Here is a 10,079-nt window from a genome sequence, read left to right on the forward strand (position 1 = left end):
ACGCTGGACATATATGCACATATGAAGTACTAGTGAATGGTTTAACATACAGCAGTAACAGAAAATACATTAGTCCAGTGACTGAACAACTCAGGATCCCCCCCGATCGACCACCAAACAAACATGGATGAGGATGACTGGGAAGAGCCTGAAGAGAAGAGACTGAAGACTGTTACCCCCAGCAGGATGCTGTTCTATAAGAATGGGGTGAACCTTGTTTGAGGGGCTCTACTTCCCTGCCATCTCTCTCCACCGGGGCTGCACGGTTTCGGTTAACTTTGGACCACTTTTCAAACACCCTCCAAAAGACATCAAGTACCAGCCAATGAGTGATATGGGCTGGGGAGCGGTGATCGAACACACACTGGCTGTATCATGTAGAGACAGACGTGGACGGACGACGTAGCCCGCCCTGGGAAGGATAAACACACACACCGCCAGAGATCAACACACACACACAGACGACCAGTTGAGTGTTCGGAGGAGTCCATTCCAGCATTTATTGGTGGGTTGATGTAGACCTGAACATTGACACTTTGTAGTCTCTTTGTGGAGTCCCTTAAACATTATTGTCATTCCCACGGGGGCCAGTGTGAAAAATGTATGCACTCACTAATTGTAAGTCGCTCTGGATAAGAGCGTCTGCTAAATGACTAAACATGTAAATGTAAATGTAATAATTTAGATAACAGGATAAGAGAGAGAGATATCATACAACCTTCCTCCATGGACTGGATACAGGATAAGAGAGATAACATACAACCTTCCTCCATGGACTGGATACAGGATAAGAGAGATAACATACAACCTTCCTCCATGGACTGGATACAGGATAAGAGAGATAACATACAACCTTCCTCCATGGACTGGATACAGGATAAGAGAGAGAGATCATACAACCTTCCTCCATGGACTGGATACAGGATAAGAGAGATAACATACAACCTTCCTCCATGGACTGGATACAGGATAAGAGAGAGAACATACAACCTTCCTCCATGGACTGGATACAGGATAAGAGAGAGATCATACAACCTTCCTCCATGGACTGGATACAGGATAAGAGAGATAACATACAACCTTCCTCCATGGACTGGATACAGGATAAGAGAGATAACATACAACCTTCCTCCATGGACTGGATACAGGATAAGAGAGAGAACATACAACCTTCCTCCATGGACTGGATACAGGATAAGAGAGATAACATACAACCTTCCTCCATGGACTGGATACAGGATAAGAGAGATAACATACAACCTTCCTCCATGGACTGGATACAGGATAAGAGAGATTCAATTTATAACATCTGATGGTGTAACCTTCTCAACCCAAAACCAACCACCATTGACCAATCAAATGATACCAAGTTTACAGAGTAACCTGACCACTGAGGCCCAATCTCCACAGGTTGCCACAGCATTTAAAGGCTAGTGTGGGGGATGAGACCAATGTAAATAAGGCTGAATTCCTGAAAGGATAATACAATCTTTCTGCATATAGTAATTCAGAGTTCACCCTGTCCAGATACAAGTTACCACAGAGATCATCCATATAGACAGCATCAGAGTTATCCTCAGAGGTCAAGTTTCAGATAGAAACCAGACATGGATACTATAGAATTATTCTGTCACAATAGTCAGTCCTCTGGATACTGTAACAGAGAGAGACAGTACATTTTGGCCCCTCAGAGGGAGAATGACGGACTAGTCCTTGGGCATTGTCCTTTGTTCCTCGACCATTTGCCATGCAGCTCCAGGAAACGGGGGTCGAGAACAGAAGTTCCTCAGTCCAAATCACTAAGGACTTAAAATGGTCCACACACGCACAGTCATGAAGACGGTGTGAGAGCGCCTCTTCACCCTCTCGAGGCTGAAAAGGTTTGGCATGGGCCTGTCATGACAAATAATAACGCTGTTTAAACGACTTTTGCTTAGCAAATAAGATGAAAACATTACTTCGAAGTACTTTTGGGAACCTTGTTAACATTTTAACAACATGAAATCCATGTCTTAAACGTTGCAAAGAAAATGCCTGCCACATAAGCACTTACCATACAGATCACAAAATCAGCTAATTTCCACTCCATTCATATGCAAATACGTTTCATTCATACACTGGCTTGTATGGCTGCCCTTCCCTTATCTACACCAAAATAATATTATTTCAGTCTTTTAATATGGTTTTAGTTTTTTTCTATCTCGCATAGCTCATTAGTACTGTACACGCTTGTGGTTGAACATATACACTACCAGTCAAAAGTTTGGACACACTGTCACGATTGTTTAATGACTCGTGGAACCAAGGCGCAGCGTGATAAGCGTACATATTTATTTGTAGTACACAACACGAACAAAAACAACAAACAAACGATACGTGAAGTCCTGAGGTTACACAAAACAAACCTATACGGAACAAGATCCCACACCGACTAGTGCCAAACAGGCTGCCTAAGTATTGTCCCCAATCAGAGACAACGAGCTACAGCTGCCTCTGATTGGGAACCACCCTGGCCAACATAGATCCACACGATCTAGAAAACACAACATAGAAAATATCACATAGAAACTCCACACCCTGGCTCAACATTTAAGAGTCCCCAGAGCCAGGGCGTGACACACACCTACTCATTCAAGCGTTTTTTTTTACTATTTTCTACATTGTAGAATAATGGTGAAGACATCAAAACTATGAAATAACACATATGGAATCATGTAGTAACCCAAAAAATACATTTTATATTTGAGATTCTAGGCCTTAGCCTGCCATTCTGACAGTTGGAAAATAATATTTTCATCACTTATATTGAAGAAGTTATTGCTTAAATATTGGAAGTCAGAATATATGTTAAGAGAATGGGAAAAAAATCTAATGATGTATTATTTAAATATCGAAGTTGGTCTGGCTAGGACAGACCACATTGCGCAATTCTAAGCCATATTTGGGCAGAGTTTTACAGGCACTAGAAACAGCGTTGGGTGTACCTGGGATAGGATAAAGTAATCCTTCTACCCCCAAATATAATAATTGTAAAGTGGTTATCCCACTGGCTATAGGGTGAATGCATCAATTTGTGAGTCGCTCTGGACTAGAGCGTCTGCTAAATGACGTAAATGTGCCCTTGAGCAAGGCACTTAACCCTAATTGCTCCTGTAAGTCGCTCTGGATAAGAGCGTCTGCTAAATGACTAAAATGTAAAATGTAAATGTAAATGTGTGGATATGGTTGGAACATGTGGGTCTGAGCAAGTGTGATGTCATTGATGTTTGTTAAAGTGTATGTAATGTGAATGTTAAGTTGTTTGTTGTTTTTGTGTGTGTATGTATGTTGTTGTCTATTGTCACACAAACACACAAAAACAACGTATAAATGGCTCATGAGCTGAGTTCAACTGTCCCCATCACAACCCAACATAGAAGCTTGTTTCACTCCAATGTTTGTAAACAATGTACATGTAAATATACACTGTATAACCTCAAAACATGGTTAAAACCAAAATCATGGCTGGTCGGTCCTTGCATCCATAGTTCTGTCTATGAATTTGAGAGTGGTTGCATTTCTCCAGGCCCATCCCTCAGCTGTTTTACCAAAACAGAGGCGGGGTATGGGCTTTGTTATTGTTTCTATTAAGGACTCCAGCTTTAAGCATACAAAGCTTTTTCATACTTTTTTTGTAATTAATTTATAAATGTATATTTGTATGTGCATAAAAAGCACTTGTTGTACGAATGACATTATGCCCTTATATTGCCCTGGTTAAAGTCTGCAGTGGCTTGCAGAGATTTGTTGTTTATGGACTTTGTGCTTTTTAAATTATCTTTAAGTCATAATTTCTCTGTAGGCGATGATTGGCCAATAAATTACACAATAGGGGTATAGGCGTGGCTGCTATGGACTCATATATAGTCAAAAGATCCTAAATGAAAATGAAAGCAAAGAAAACCTGTTCTGCCAACTTACTGTCTGCCATCTGCTTTTAATTTCTTTAAGGTAAGAAACGTATAAAATGACTAATATAAAGACAAACTCGATCTTAGTGTGTTATGGAATAGTCTATAAGTTATGTAGCCTACTAAAAAAGGAAATAACTTATTACATATTTGCATGACTCATTGCGCTTAATGTAGCCCTAATGGCAAAGCCTCGCTTTTCCTGACACACTCCAGGCTACATGACTGTCTCTCAAACTTTTGTAATCTCTTTTAAAAAAAAAAAACTGTATAAGGATTAGTATCTAGTTTAACTCGTATTTCATGGGCTATAATTAACATAGCCTGCTAACTTTGAGGAAAGGAACAAACAATATATTTATGGCTATGAATGACTTTCCAATGACTGGCCTAGCTCGCTGCTCATCAGGTCTTTCAAAAGTTCTCGGTTAGAACTAATTTAGTGGATTTAATTTGCATTCCCCAACGCACTGCTGTCATCGTAAACCATTAGTTAGATGCGGTGTCCAGACCTCAATAGAGCATCGCGCCTGCTGCCTGTTTTGGGTAGCCTTCAGCACCTCAGTGTGTTAAGTTGATTTCCGCCAGTAGAGGGCACACGTTTCAGCTCAATGTTCTGCTCCGATGTGACTTGTTGTTCCCCTGTTTCAACTCGTATTGTATTAAACCTGATTTATTGTAGCCTACCTTCTGTTGCGCTTTCTAGACCTGAGTTTCCCCTATTACAGACAGATGCATTGATAGTCATTGGGCTACCTACCCCCCTAAATTCACATGGTGTCAATGGTACATGATAAAGTTTCACTCTTTTTACCCCAGCCCCTTACTCAGGTTGGGTTAGTACAGCAGTGATCATTATTATTTTCACCACGGATGCAAGGGGGAGTTTGTAATGCCCATCTTTGCTTTGTATGTCCATGACAGTGATCATCTACGATGGATGAGCTGCTGGTGAGCACTCTGATGGACCTGGACCGTGATCAGCTGAACAGATTCCAGTGGCATCTAAGGAAGCATGAGGTGGCTGACATTGAGCCCATCAAAATAGCTCAGTTGGAAGATGGTGCAAGCAGGAGAAGACTGTGGATCTGATGGTGGCCAAATACAAAGTGAAGGCTCGGTCGTCATGCAGGCTATCCTGTTGAAAATGTGCCAGAACCACCTTGCTGAAAAGTTACAGATAAATGCAGAAAATGTCAATTGAGGTATTGGAATAAACAACAAATGACTGATGATTTTAGGAACCTATCATAAAAAATTGTACCTGAGCATGACTGACACATCAGCTTTATTTCTAAGTAGTTGCTGTTGAGACAGAAAAGTGTATATTAACTGCAGTATACGGGTCATCAAATATGTGGCCCAGGGGCCATTTGTGGCCAGCTGTCTGATTTTATGTGGCCCCAGTTGTGTTTATGCAAGTGTTAAGGGGGGACAGGTAGCCTAGCTGGATTCGATTGTTGGACCAGTAACCGAGAAGGCTGCTGGTTCGAATCCCTGAGCCGACTAGGTGAAATAATCTGCCGATGTGTCCTTGAGCAAGGCACTTAACCCTAATTGCTCTGGATAAGAGTGTCTGCTAAATGACTAAATAACATGATACAGCTTATAATAATGTACTGGTTATTATAGTAGCGATGCTAACTGTGTTTTCTCTGTGTTTCTACCCAGAATGGAGCAGGCGCCGTGGGGGTGATGACTGCTGCTCCAGCTGAGGAGGAAGTCCCTAAAGTATAAATACCTAGTGCATTATATACTCTATAGTAGGCTAACAATGTATTGATACTAACACAGATTATGACTTGAGGGAAAGTCAAGTGTTCCCTTTTCAAAATCACTCAAGTAAATGTTTTTTTATTAAGTATTAACTATTATTTAGTTACTAGGTATTAAGTAAACACCCTTACATGAATTGACTGCTTTATGCTATACACCAAGTATAACAGAAGTATCAGTGATTGTTCTGAATCGAGAATAAACAATAAAACAACAAGCTTGATTGTTTTACTTGATTGAGACTTGATTAACATAACAGTCATCATAACTGTCTAAAACAGACTATGTAAGATACTGACCTGGTCCAGACCAGGGTCATGTTCAGTGGGACAAAACGTTCCAAAACACATTGAAACTGAAAACACAAATTAGTGTTGTTATTGGACAAGTTAGAGTAAGTAGTATGTGGGTCATTCCACCAATAGAGTGCCTTTTTGGGGTTTAAAAAAACTATTTATTTCACCTAATTTTAACAGACTGTCATAAAGAGCACATGTTCAACTTCATTTAAAAAAAAAACATGTTTTCCCATCTCAAGAGGTTAAAATAAGAAGAACTTACTGTATGTAGTAACAGGGTTGACCTTAAAATGAGGGACAGATGTCAATTAATCACTAATCACGTGAAGTAAATAATAACTTCATAAATAACTTTGTAAAAGCAACAAAATAACTAGGGTTTTACAATGATGGTGAAAATGTTTGGATTAAGTGGGTTAAAATATGCCTAGAAGTCAGAACATGTCAAAATGCAGATTTTGGGCACTATATTTGAATTTTCAATGTAGTCCATATTAAAGGGCAATTCATTTAATATGCTAGCTCTAAAATTCTATATTGGTGCACAATGTGTACTGAATATATCAAAGGAATGCAAAAGGCATTTGTGGAATGACTAATGAAGTTTCTCCCAATTTGTGCACTACTGAACTCCCCAGGGGGACCCAGGGCTGGTAGTGAGGTGGGGAACCCAAGACTGGTACTGTGGTGGGGAACCCAGGACTGGTACTGTGGTGGGGGAACCAGGACTGGTAGTGAGGTGGGGAACCCAGGACTGGTAGTGTGGTGGCAGTCACATCACAGGCGATGATGAGCTGATCGATTGACTACAGGAAACAGGGGAGGGGGGTCGAGAACTTGAAGTTCCTCAGTCCAAATCACTAAGGACTTAAAATGGTCCACACCGCACAGTCATGAAGACGGTGTGAGAGCGCCTCTTCACCCTCTCCAAGGCTGAAAAGGTTTGGCATGGGCCTGTCATGACAAATAATAACGCTGTTTAAACGACTTTTTGTAGCAAATAAGATGAAAACATTACTTGAAGTACTTTTGGGAACCTTGTTAACATTTTAACAACATGAAATCCATGTCTTAAACGTTGCAAAGAAAATGCCTGCCACATAAGCACTTACCATACAGATCACAAAATCAGCTAATTTCCACTCCATTCATATGCAAATACGTTTCATTCATACACTGGCTTGTATGGCTGCCCTTCCCTTATCTACACCAAAATAATATTATTTCAGTCTTTTAATATGGTTTTAGTTTTTTTCTATCTCGCACTAGCTCATTAGTACTGTACACGCTTGTGGTTGAACATATACACTACCAGTCAAAAGTTTGGACAAAAGGCCGGGACGGGCTGACGGCGGCACCACTGGCTTGGTGCGAGGGGGGCAGGGAACAGGCCGACCGGGCTGGCGACGCGCACCACTACCTTGGTGCGAGGGGCAGGAACAGGCCGGACCGGGCTGACGACGCGCACCACTGGCTGGTGCGGGGAGCAAGCAGAACGGCCGGACTGGCGACGCGCACCACTGGCTTGGTGCGAGGGCAGAAACAGGCCGGACCGTGGCGACGCGCACCACTGGCTTGGTGCGAGGGCAGAACAGGCCGGACCGGGCTGACGACGCGCACCACTGGCTTGGTGCGAGGGGCAGGAACAGGCCGGACCGGGCTGGCGACACGCACCACTGGCTTGGTGCAAGGGACAGGAACAGGCCGGGCTGGACTGGGAACACGCACCACTGGCTTCGGGTGCGGGGAGCAGGAACAGGCTCGGGCTGGACTGGGGAACACGCACCACTGGCTTGGTGCGGGGAGCCGAACGGGCCGGCCGGACTGTGGAGGGGCGGACTGGAGGTCTAGATCGGAGAGCTGACTACATCCCGTCCTGGCTGAATGCCTACTTCCACACAATATGTGTCGAGGCATCAGCACAGGATGTACAGGGCTGTGCACTCGTACTGGCGCTACAGCTCGTGGCACTGGCGCAGGATATACGGGACCGAGGAGGCGTACTGGAGACCACGATCGTCGAGCCGCACACCCCGTCCTGGCTGAATGCCCATCTTAGCACGACACGTGCGTGGTGCTAGCACAGGACGTACAGGACTGTGCCGGAACACTCGCGGCACAGTACGTGGCTCCGCATAACACGGAGCCCTGCCCAGTCACACGCTTCCTAGCCTAAGTACGGGGAGTTGGCTCTGCTCTAACACTCAGGGCTCCGCCAACCACCCTTAGCCCCCAAACATTTTTATTGGGGCTGTCTCTCGGGCTTCCTCCTCGGCCGGTACCCTCTGCCGTTGCCGCTGCTCCGTCTCTATAGCGCGCGCCTCCACAGTCTCCTCCCAAGGACGGCGATCCATTCCGGCCTGAATCTCCTCCCAAGTCCAGGATCCCTTCCCGTCCAGGATCTCCTCCCAGGTCCAGGCTGTCTGTTCCTGGACATGCAGCTTGGTCCTCTTTTGGTGGGATCTTCTGTCACGATCGTTTAATGACTTGTGGAACCAAAAGGCGCAGCATGATAAGCGTACATATTTATTTGTAGTACACAACACGAACAAAAACAACAAACAAACGATACGTGAAGTCCTGAGGTTACACAAAACAAACCTATACGGAACAAGATCCCACACCGACTAGTGCCAAACAGGCTGCCTAAGTATTGTCCCCAATCAGAGACAACGAGCTACAGCTGCTTCTGATTGGGAACCACCCTGGCCAACATAGATCCACACGATCTAGAAAACACAACATAGAAAATATCACATAGAAACTCCACACCCTGGCTCAACATTTAAGAGTCCCCAGAACCAGGGCGTGACACACACCTATTCATTCAAGCGTTTTTTGTTGTTGTTTTTTTTACTATTTTCTACATTGTAGAATAATAGTGAAGACATCAAAACTATGAAATAACACATATGGAATCATGTAGTAACCAAAAAATACATTTTATATTTGAGATTCTAGGCCTTAGCCTGCCATTCTGACAGTTGGAAAATAATATTTTCATCACTTATATTGAAAAGTTATTACTTAAATATTGGAAGTCAGAATATATGTTAAGAGAGAATGGGAAAAATCTAATGATGTATTATTTAAATATGGAAGTTGGTCTGTCTAGGACAGACTACATTGCACAATTCTCAGCCATATTGGGGCAGAGTTTTACAGGCACTAGAAACAGCGTTGGGTGTGGATATGGTTGGAACATGTGGGTCTGAGCAAGTGTGATGTCATTGATGTTTGTTAAAGTGTATGTAATGTGAATGTTAAGTTGTTTGTTGTTTTGTGTGTGTATGTATGTTGTTGTCTATTGTCACACACACAAAAAAAAAAACGTATAAATGCCTCATGAGCTGAGTTCAACTGTCCCCATCACAACCCAACATAGAAGCTTGTTTCACTCCAATGTTTATAAGCAAAGGAAATGTAAACAAACACTATATAGCCTCAAAACATGGTTAAATAATTGTTATATCATGGCTGGTCGGTCCTTGCATCCATAGTTCTGTCTATGAATTTGAGAGTGGTTACATTTCTCCAGGCACACCCCTCAGCTGTTTTTACCAAAACAGAGGCGGGGTATGGGCTTTGTTATTGTTTCTATTAAGGACTCCAGCTTTAAGCATACAAAAGCTTTTTCATACTTTTTTTGTAATGAATTTATAAATGTATATTTGTATGTGCATAAAAAGCACTTGTTGTACGATTGACATTATGCCCTTATATTGCCCTTAGAGCACTGGCGCTTATAACGCCAAGGTAGTGGGTTCGATCCCCGGGACCACCCACACACAAAAATGTATGCACGCATGACTGTAAGTCGCTTTGGATAAAAGCGTCTGCTAAATGGCATATTTTTAAATATTTTTAAAGTCTGCAGTGGCTTTTGCAGAGATTTGTTGTTTATGGAATTTGTGCTTTTAAATTATCTTTAAGTCATCATTTCTCTGTAGGCGATGATTGGCCAATAAATTACACAATAGGGGTATAGGCGTGGCTGCTATGGACTCCTATATAGTCAAAGATCCTCAATGAAAATGAAAGCAAAGAAAACCTG

The 10,079-nt window shown here is 42.7% G+C and overlaps 1 long non-coding RNA gene across 1 annotated transcript; it reads left to right on the top strand.

Moving 5' to 3' along the window:
* Positions 1–5,068: 5,068 nt before the first annotated feature.
* LOC123493107 lies at positions 5,069–5,943 on the top strand. Its single transcript, XR_006661984.1, has 2 exons — positions 5,069–5,155; positions 5,622–5,943. It is a non-coding gene; the product is annotated as an uncharacterized LOC123493107 (long non-coding RNA).
* Positions 5,944–10,079: the final 4,136 nt, after the last annotated feature.

Source organism: Coregonus clupeaformis, chromosome 18, assembly GCF_020615455.1.
Source record: "Coregonus clupeaformis isolate EN_2021a chromosome 18, ASM2061545v1, whole genome shotgun sequence".
Taxonomy (NCBI): domain Eukaryota; kingdom Metazoa; phylum Chordata; class Actinopteri; order Salmoniformes; family Salmonidae; genus Coregonus; species Coregonus clupeaformis.